The following is an 11,295-nucleotide window of genomic DNA, read 5'->3' on the forward strand; positions in this document are numbered from 1 at the left end:
TTTTTCCATCCCCTCTGGATATAGGCTCCCTCTTGAAAACTTGTAAGCCAGTCACTTCTTGCCTCTGTAGCATGTCCTCCCCTCCACCCCCATTTTGGATCGCCAATGTCCGAGTTGCCCATCCCTGTCTACTCTGTATATGGAGGTGTGGGAATGATCCTTTCTATAAAGATTTGTTCCCTATTTTGAGCTACTACATCCATAGGTGTACATCAAGTTCATCAAATTGTATCAGATTACTCTTTTGTCCCTCTTCTTCTAGTTGAGCTCTGATCATCCAGTCATTTAAGCCAGGTCAAGTGGGTATTATCTGCAAGTGTGTGTATATACCCTCTCTTCTTATCAGCTGGATGCTTCACTCTTCACTCTAGTCCTCTGTGGCTATGTCAGTGACTCTGGGCCCAAGAGTCCCCAGGTCTTGTCACACTGCTGGCCAATCAGGTCTCCACCCAGACTCACAAGAGTCTATTGAATGTTGTAGGACTTAGCTTGCAGCTTCATTGCTATTTTTCCCTCACTTCCCCTTATCAGTGATGAATATGGTCACCAATCAGAGTATGTATAAAAATATATAAAGTATTCCCATTGAGTCTTAGTCTTGGAAGGGAGTTTGCCCTGAGGGGACCCGATCACTTATTTTGATGTCTCCTGTGTGAGCAACTTGCTTGTTCTTGTAGTAATCAGTCAGACTGCTTATATTGCTTTGTATTTTTCTTATTGGTCTTTCTTTCAAGAAGTATCTTCTGTTCTTCTTGCTGCTCCAGGCTGGTCTGCTTGTCCTTTCAAGTGGAAATTTCCCACCTCAGAAGATTCTGGATGGGGTTCAGGATTCCACCTATGGTCCTATGTAACGCAGAGGCTCCACAGGAAGCCTCCTTCACTGGGCACATTACAGACCCATTTTAGGTATTCCAATCAGTTATAAGCAGAAGATGGACTTAGAAGCTTTTCCTAGTTTTTTTTTTTTTTTTTTTTTTGACCTTTCACTTTACCAAACATGATATTCTTCTCAAGGGACTGGACCTTCCTGACAATATGACCAAAGTATGATGAGTAGTCCTGATGTGGCACTGTGGGTAAATGAACCAGACTGCAAATTTATTTGAACTGCAAGGTCAGATTCAAGCTTGAAATTTTGTTTTCAACCCTTTTGCATCATCCTTTCTTCTAGTTTCTTAAAATTCTGTACATTCAAGAGCAAGTTTCAGAACCTCTTCTGATATTATATTTGGCTTTTCTTTCTTTCCTGTCTTTTTAATGACTTTTCTAAGTTTTCATGTATGATGTTCTTGATGTTATCACAAAACTTGTCAGGTCTTTGGTCATTAGTGTCAAATGCATCAAATTTGTTTTTGCTATGGATTCTAAATTCAGATGGGGTACACTCATGGTCATATTTTAACTCTTATGGACATGTTTTCATTTTCTTCAGCTTCTGACTGAACTTGCATATCGTCAATTAGTGATCTGTTCTACTGTTGGCCCCTGATATTGTTTTAACTCAGAATATTGAACTTCTCCATCATCTGTTTGCACAGTTAAAGTCAATTTAATTGTGTAGTCCATCTGTTGAACTCCATATGTGTGATCACTGTTTATGTTGTTCAAACATAATATTTACAATGAATTAATCACTGGTGTTACAAAATTCTATCATGGAATTTCCAACTTCATTTCTATCATCAAAGCCATATTTTCCAACTACTGATCCTTTCTCTTTATTTCCAACTTTAATGCTCCAAACACCAGTAGTTAGCAAACAATATTGATAATTTATTTTATAAGTAAAAAGGGATAAATTGGGTTTCTCATAAAGAAAATAAATCAGGAAAAAGCTTAGGGATTGTAAATGAATAGAAACTGCCTAGCAATAATTTATATTATCTTTTATAGAAATAATTATGCAGGTAAAATCTATAAAAGACAAAGTATTAGTCCATAAAGTACCTGAATTCTAGTTGTATTACTTTTATTGGCAGCAATATAATCTTGACCTTTGTTCAAATGTCCAGGGAATACATATACAAATTTTAGCAACATCTGAAAATCTCACTATAGCCTATGAATTCAAGCTCCATTTCTATTTCCAAACATTGGATAGTAGGTTGTGACCGACTCAAATATGTATTTTTTCCAGCTTATCATCTAACTGATCTATACAGATGATTCTATATAATTGAAATTTTTTACAATCATTTTTCAGGCAACCAGCATTGTTTTAAATATTCATACTATGGTGGCTTGAGTGTTGCTATGATGTAAGAAGCTATGCCAATTATATTTCAAATACCAGCAGTACCTCCTATGGTGGGCAGATTAACTGGAGTTTTCAGACTAATACAGACTATGAAGTATGTGTTGGCAATCTACTTATAAATAATTTGATCAATGAATTTCTTATGTATAGCAGTAGAAGATCTGATTTATTTATACTACTAGAAAATGAAAGGCAATCAAAATCAAACTAGGGAAGTGTTGCCTCCAAAAAATATATCCAACCTTAATAACATGGGTGGACCAAAGATTTTGGGATCTTTATTTGTTCAAAATGAGAAGAAGCTGCAAACAAACATTAATAATCAGAACGTGGAATGTAGAAAAAATGAATCTAGGAAAAGAATCAGAAGTCATCCAAAATAAATTTGAATGCATAAAGATCAATATTGTAGACAATAATGACCTGAAATGAACTGGTCTTGGCCATTTAAATCAGACAACAATATGGTTTAGGATACTGAAAATGACAAAATTGAAAAGAAATAACATTGTGTTCATCATCGAAAAGCATACTTCAAGGTATTAGAATCCTATGAGTAATAGGATGATACCGAACATCTACAAGGAAGATTAGTTAATATGACTAATATTTAAATTTATGAACTACCACTAATGCAATTGTTGTTGTTGTTAAGTGCCGTCAAGTCTGTTTCGACCCATAGCGACCCTGTACAGGGTGTCCGAGGCTGTAAATCGTTATGGGAGCAGAACGCCTCATCTTTCTCCCGTGGAGCCGCTGGTAGTTTCGAACTGTTGGCCTTAAGGTTCGCAGTCCGATTCGTAACCACTACGCTACCAGAGCAATAGATGAAGAAATTAAAGATTCTTACCAACTCCTTCCAACACTGATCTGTTGGTTCTTTTGGCAGCCCATGGCACTTTCAGTATTCTCCTCTAACACCATAACTCACAAGCATCAATTCATCTAAGGTCTTCTTTATTCACTGTCCAGCTTTCACATGCATATGAGATTATTGAAATTCCATGGCTTGAGTCAGGTCACGTTAGACCTAAAGCTGGCATCTTTGCTCTTCAACACTTTACAAAGGCCTTGTGCAGCAGATTTGCCTAATGCAATACATTGTTTGATTTTTTGACTGCTGTTTTTTGAGCATAATTGAATTCATGTTTGAATAATTACAGGCACCGTGTACCCCGTCGCCCCCTCTCCCCCCACTTACCCCTGCCCAGGCAGCAGCAGGGGTGATGTGGGGGCCGGGACATATGCACCCAGCAGCAAGAACGGTGTCCCAAGAGTGATTTTCAGTAAATAAAAAAGGACTCCAGGAGCAGACGATGGTGCCTCCCACAGACACTAAATTTCAAGACTTTATATACATCTTTGTGCCCCAGGGGGACAGAAGGGACACCTGTCAGCATCCTGGTGGAGGGTCCCCGGGCAGCCTCAAGCCATCCTGCCTCTTCAACCACTTTATTAGCTCAGACACACTGCACTACAGGGACCCATTGTCGCCACTGCTGCTGCTACCATCCCTGTTGTAGTTCAAGTAGCTGGATCCCATGCTTTTTGCACAGGAGCCCCAGGATCTCCAAGAGTAGAGAAGCAGTCTTACCCAGGGGTCTCAGAGGTCTTGTAATCTTAAACAACTCCCCCATGGACACCCCACCCTCCTGTAGAATGTGTGTTACCAGTTCCGCCAGGGAGAGCCACAAGAGGGGGATATCAATTGCCGTGGAGAGGTGCCCAGCACAGAGAGCAGTTGGTGCAGCAGTTGCCCCACATGCTCAAGAGCAACAGCTCTATGCTCCAGCGCGGACTCAATGCCATACAGCACAAACACGAAGAGGAGTAAGGGGGAGACCAGCTCTTGCACACATTGTACTGCCTCCCTCATGTCATTGAGATGGAGCTATTCCTCAGTGATGGCCTTGAATTTCTTCTCCATCTCTTCCTCACCGAGTGCCGCCTTTGGTGGGCATACTAGGAGCAGGGTGGCTTCTCTCTTCACTGCATCCTGCCTGCAGTCTCCATCCTCCCTGAGGCTAACTGCATTGTGCAGTCCCTCAGGTTGGGTGGGCCACTCTCTACTCCACTCTTCCACTTCCTTGCTGAAGCTCCCCTTGGTGGCAGGATCCCGTGCATGATCAAGTGAGTCCCCAGGGTCACCTCTCCATTCACTCCACTCTAGGCAGTCTCCCCGGTCCCTAGGTTTCTCACCCTGGTTCCCAACTCAAGCTAGTCCTCTGTACCACATGTCTGTTATTGGTTCTTTCTTTGGGTACTGCTTGTTGGAGGGCTGAGAAACAGTTCAAGATACTAGTAGCTGGATGAGAAGCTTCTGATGTTCCATCTGAGGGCTTGGCTCCTGAACCTCCACTGTTTCCCTTGCCCCAGCTCAATCACTCTCCAGGTGCAAAGAGATGGTTATTAGAATCAGTGGAGCCAGGCTTCATGATCTTGGTGATTCGTGTGGTGTCAATAGGGACTGTGTTCAAGCCAACATTATCCACAAGTGGAAGACTATGACTTACGAGTGGGCCTGGGGGAGCCACCTCTACACTTGTCACTGCCCTTAGCCCCGAGCTGCTGCACTTTGATATGTTCCCAATGTTCCTCCATCTCGGTCTCCTTGTGAATCTGATCAGTTGTCTTGGGACCCTGGTCCCCTCGGTGTGGCACCCAACTGCTTCATCACAGATCCAGCACATCCTGTAGCATAAAGCAAATGCAGGGTGATGTCTTCTTTTCCTTAATGATTTTTTTTCCCATCTTGTTGAAATACTGATCCATTCGAGGCTTGGTTTTCTCAAAGTTCAGTTTTTTTCTACTGGTGGTAAGGAGACAGCAAAGGCATACAAGGGAGTCTTCATCATGGTACTTAAGTAGTTTGACCACACAACCATGCATTTTCGGCTCTGTTAACATCTTCAGTTTAAACAACTCCCCAATAAACTTAATAATCCCAATAGAACACCGCCGGGCTATGTCTCAAGCCTCTTCCACCTCTTCCTTCAGATGCCCCAGTTCTGCCATAGCAGCTTCATCCATTTCCTTTTGATTCTTCTCAAAAAGTTCATTGTCGTTTTTGTCTTTCTCAAACTCTTTTTGACACAGATTCAGCTACAGATTTTTGGAAATTCAGTCACTCTTGAGTGTGGCACAATTAAACGTTCCAGAATACTCATACTTCACAATGTTGTCCGTAGCTTGTCATGATCCACACAATTAATGGCCTTTGCATAAACATCTTTCTGGTATTCTCTGCTTTAAGCTAAGATCTATCAGAAATTAGCAATGATATCCCTCATTCCATGTCCTCTTCTGAATTTGGCTTGAACCTCTGGAAGTTCTCTGTCAATGTATGCTTGCAGCCATTTCTCAATTACCTTTAATACAACTTTATTCACATGGGATATCAAAGATATTGTCCAATGATTTCCACATTCCCTTGGGGCACATCTGTTTGAAATGGGTACAAATACAGATCTCTTCCAATCAGTTGGCCAGATAGTTGTCTTCCAAATTTCATGGCATAGATGAGAGTGCGTCCAGTGCCGCCTCACTTTCTTGAAATATTTCAATTTTGATTTCATCAATTCCTGGTGCCTTGTTCTTTGCCAATTCCTTCAATGCACCTTTAGACTTCCTTCAGTATCATTGGCTCTTAATCGTATGCTACATCTTGAAATGGTTGAACATCAACCATTTCCTTTTGGTAGAGTGACAATTTGTCCCTACTTTTCATCCATGACTTTTATAATTCTGGGATTCACATTTAGGTCTTTAATCCACATTGAGTTATTTTTTGTAAATGGTGTGAGATGAAGGTCTTCTTTCCATCTTTTGCATGTCAATTTCAAATTCTACCAGCACCATCTATTGAAGAGACTTGTCCTCCCCATTTAATGTACTTGGCCCTTTGTGAATGGCCCATGTGGATGGGTTAATTTCTGGAATCTTGATTGTGTTCCATTGATCTATGTATCTTTCATTGTATTAAGTATCAGGCTGTTTTGACCACTGTGGCCATGTAGTAAATTTTGTAATAAGGGAGTTATAGGCCATCAACTGTTCTATTTCTTTAGCAATACTTTGCCACCCAGGTATTCTTTCCTTTCCAAATAACTTTTGTAATCATTTTTCCAATCTCTTAAAAGAATGTCATTGGAATCTGCATTTGAAATTGCATTGTATTCCTAGATTCATTTGGGTAGAATTGATGTTTTCATATTTTTAAGTCTTCCATTCCAGGTACATGGTATAGCCTACCATTTTTGTAAATCTATTTTGTTTTCTTGTTTTGTAGGGTTTTTGTTTGTATGGTCTTCTTTTTCTCTGGTTAGATTTTTTCTTTAGTATTTCATCCTATGGGTGGCTGCTATAAATGAATTGCTGACCTTATTTCCTTTTCAGCACTATCATTATTAGCATAGAGTAACCCAACTGATTTTTGTATGTTGATCTTGTACCCTGATTTTCTGATTCTTCCAAGAAGAATCTAGTAGGTATTTGGGGGTTGTGTATTTTTTTGCTGTTGTTGTTTTTCTGTGTCTTTGGGAAATCCTGTGTATGGGGATATATCATCTAGAAATAGAGTTTTACTTCTTTGTCAATTTGGATTCCTTTAATTTCCCTTATCTTGCCTTATACCTCTGGTTAAGACTACCAAAACAATAGGAGTGGTGATAAAGGGCATCCTTGTCTGGCTCCTGTTTGCAAAGGCAAAGCCTCAGTTTCTATCCATTGAGAGTACTGTTAGCTGTTGGTTTTGTATATATGTTCTTAATTATGTTGAGGAATTTCCCCTCGATTCCTTCTTTGTTGAGTGTTTTTATCAGGAATGGGTGTTAGATTCTGTCTAATGTACTTTCTGTATAAATCATTATGATTGTGTGGTTCTTTTCCTTTTTTTTATTTGTATGGTGGATTACATTGATTGATTTTCTAATATTGAACCATCCTTGCATCTCTGATATGAATCCCACTTAGTTATGATGAATTATTTTATTATTATTATTATTATTATTATTATTATTATTATTATTATTATATGTTGTTGAATTCTATTGACCAGCGTTTTGTTGAGCATTGTTGTGTCTATGTATATGAGGGTTATTGGTCTGTAATTTTCTTTCTTAGTGATGTACCTCCCTGGATTTGGTATGAGAGTTATGCTTGCTTCATAAAATGTATTAGGATGTTTTCAATCCTTTTCTATATTCTGGAATAATTTGAATAGTATTGCTGAGAACTCCTTCCTGAATGTTTGGTAAAACACACCAATGAAGCCACCTGGACCTGGACTACTTTTGGTTGGGAGTTTTTTGGTGACCTGATCAATTTTGTCTTTTGTCATAGGTCTGTTCAAGTTTACTATTTCACTCCATGTAACTTTAGGTAAGGTCAAGTTTTCCTAAAACTGTTTTCATATCTTCTGGATTTTAAAATTTATTGGAGTACAACTCCTCATAGTATTCTGTTGTTATCCTTATTATTTCTATTAGTTTTGTTGTGACATCACCCATGTGGTTTCTTATGCATGTTATTTGTATCTTCTCCATCTTTTCTTTTGTTAGGTTGGCCAATGACTTATCAATTTTATTAACCCTTTTAAAAAAAAACAGCTTCTTGTACTTTTTTTGTTTCTATAGATTTTTATCTCATTTATTTCTGTTCTATTTATGATTTATTTTCTTCTGTTGACGGAAGGATTACTTTGCTTGTCTGTTTCTATTTGTTGGAGATATCGAGTTAATATGTTGATGTACGTTCTTTCTTCTTGTTTGGATGTGTGCATTTATTGTAATACATTTTCCTCTCAGCACTGCTTTTACCATGTTCCAAAGATTTTGGTATGTTGTGTTTTCATTCTCATTTATTTCTAGGAATTTTTTTAATCCACCTTTCATTTGTTCTACTACCCAGTAGCTTTTAAGTTGGGTGTTATTCAATTTCCATGTATTTGACTTTTGTTTCTTGGTCTTCCTATTATTGATATCTAATTTTGTAGCACTGTGATCTGAGAAGACTGTTTGTAATATTTTGATGTTTGTAAATTTATGGAGGCTTGTTTTTGGACTAAAACATGGTCTATTCTGGAGAATGTTTCATGTGCCCTGGAAAAGAATGTATATTGTGCTGTTGTTGGATTGAATGTTCTATATAAATCTGTGAGGTCAAGTTGGTTGATTATGTTGTTTACTTCCTCTGCATCTTTGTTGATTTTTTTTCTAGTTCTATCCTTTTTCAAAAGTGATGTATTAAGATCTCCCACTATTATTTTAAATTTGTCTATTTATTCCTATAAATCTATTAGAGTTTACATTAAATATTTTGGGGCTCATTCTTTGGGAGTGTCAATATTTATTATGCTTGTGTCATCTTGTTCATTGACCCTTTAATCATGAGATAATTTCCTTCTTTATCTGTTAATCCTAGTTTTTCCTTAAAGTTTATTTTATAGAAGATTATTATTGTCACTCCTGCTCATTGTTAATTGCAATTAGCTTGGTATATCTTTTTCCATTCTTTAGTTTTAACCAACCATCCCTTTGTCAGTTTGTCTTACTTTCATGGATGGTGTGCTGCTGTGATTCTAGAAACTATTCCACCAGTATTTTGAATGCCAGCAGGGTCAAACATGGTTTACATATTTCAGATTAACTTCCAGTTGAATACAGACTAGGAAAAAGGAGAGACAAACTACTTATGAATATTTAGTCACTGAAAATCTTATGAAAAACATTGGAACCCTGTCAACACCAGATTACTGAATCTTAAAACATAATGAAGAGGCACGAAAACAAGATGTCAGATTTGGTGGAAGTGCAGTGACAAGCTCTGCCAGGAACAAGACAGAATACAGGACCAAGAAGGCTCAGAGTTTGGTCCCAGAACTCTGAACCACATATAAAGGAATATTTAGAAGGTTGGAAAACTTACAACTGGGTAGTTTGTGGCAGAAGCAAAAAATCCATTGCTTCCTAGTTCGGGACACTCAGCTGCTCCAGGAGCCGCTGTTTTGTGTGGGGCCAAGTGGGGAAGGATCAGAGCAGCCATGAATGCCTGATAGAGCCACAGAAATAGAGGTGTGGACATTCTTTTTTTTTTTCTTGTTTTTTGATATCTTTTTGCTGGTTGCTTGCTGTCTGCATACCTCCATTCTGGTAACTATAGGGGTGCCTGAGCTAGTGGACACCCCAGCCCCACCCTCAGAGGGTTCTAATACGCATATGCATAGATCTCCTTGAAATTTAAAGAGACAGTTTCCACTTAAAACCAAACGGCCGACAGATAGTCATCCGAAGAGCAGGCCTTGAACTTTTCTTGCTTGCTTTTTGTTCTGTTTTGTAACACGGGAAAGAGAAGGAGAGGGCTGTAGGGGCTACAGATTCTTTTTTTTCTTTTTTACTTCTTCCTTCTTTTTCTTCTATCCCTCCACTCTCATTTCTGTGAATAGAGACTGCAGTATCAATTTTGTTTTTGTTGTTCCTGTTTTATAGTCTTTTTTTGTGTGTTTTTTGCTGGTATTGTTTAGCTGTTATATGCTCCCCCTTCTGCCTTTGGAGGACTATTTGTCTCCCTATATTACACAAGAAGAGTCAGCAACTGCTACCCTACAGCCAACCTACAATTACACCCTATAAAACACCAAAACCCAGGCAAGAAACAATACCAACTGCCATATAGCAGGGAAACAGACAACACCTGTGAAAGTTACTCTGAGTTAAACAATAAGAAGAGTGAAAAGGGAAGCACACATCCTGATCACATTTTCCTGGAAGCAATCAGAAAGCATAAAAAATACCAAAACACATACTCAATTAAGTAATAAGGCCACAGATAAACACTAAACACATACAAGAAACAAAAGCAGATGACCATATCAGCACATGTACAGAAACAAAATAAAGTGTCTGAGACAAATGACCTAGAATTAGACCTGGACTCCATTCTGGAAGGAGCGCAGGTCTTGGAAATGCCTGAGATGGAATTCAAAAAATGATCATAAAATGTTTCAAAACACGTTACAATGGAGTTGAGAAACATAAGGAAGAAGCCAGGAAAATTCAACAGGAACAATCAAATAAGATAGATACAGCATTGGAAACAATTCAAAACCTACAGAAAGAGGTTCAAACGATCAATAACAAAATATCAGAAATAGAGAACACTCTGAAAGGGCAGAGGAGTAGAATAGATGAGATGAAAGGCAGAAGCAGTTAGCTAGAAAACAAATCTCTGAATACCACTAAGATAGAAGAACAAACACAAAAACGGATAAAAAATTCTGAAGAGGATCTAAGATTCATGTTGGACAACATGAAGAGGAATAACTTAAGAATTATTGGCATTCCAGAACAAGAAGAATCCCACAAGTCCACAGAGGAAATAGTTGAAGAACTACTGGAAGAAAATTTCTCTAACATGCTGAAAAGTGAAAAGATAAACATTCAAGAAGCTCAGTGAACCCCAGGAAGGATAGACCCCAAAAGAAAATCACCAAGACATATCATAGTCAAGCTCTTCAAAATTACAGATAAGGAGACACTTCTGAAAGCAGCCAGGGAAAACAGAAGTGTCACATAAAAAGGCAAGCAACTCAGATTAAGCTCAGATCTCTCAGCAGAAACCATGCAAGCAAGAAGACAATGGGGAGACATTTATAAAATCCTGAAAGACAAAAACTGCCAACCAAAAATCCTTTATCCAGAAAAGCTATCAATCAAATATGACAGTGTAATCAAAACATTCCAAGATAAACAGAAGCTAAGGGATTTTGCCAAAGCCAACCCTGTGCTACAAAACATCCTAAAGGGAGTTATGTGGACAGAGAACCAACAAGAGCAGACAACAACCAGACATTGACATACGTGGCAAAAACTCCCTGAATTAAGTCAACAGAAGGAAGAGTTGAGAACAGAACAAAATTTTAAGAACAACTCAGAGAATCTGGGAGATCAGTTTATGATCAAAGCAAGTACATTGTAAAAGAAGATAAACATGTAGGAACAGAGATCCAGATAGTGAGATGGTCAGGTCGATTACAGGATAAA

The 11,295-nt window shown here is 38.5% G+C and overlaps 1 pseudogene; it reads right to left on the reverse strand.

The window, feature by feature from the left end:
* Positions 1–3,762: 3,762 nt before the first annotated feature.
* On the reverse strand, positions 3,763–9,401 carry LOC102842420 (annotated as a pseudogene).
* Between the last annotated feature and the right edge of the window lie 1,894 nt (positions 9,402–11,295).

The sequence above is a fragment of the Chrysochloris asiatica genome, unplaced genomic scaffold, assembly GCF_000296735.1.
Source record: "Chrysochloris asiatica unplaced genomic scaffold, ChrAsi1.0 scaffold00189, whole genome shotgun sequence".
Taxonomy (NCBI): domain Eukaryota; kingdom Metazoa; phylum Chordata; class Mammalia; order Afrosoricida; family Chrysochloridae; genus Chrysochloris; species Chrysochloris asiatica.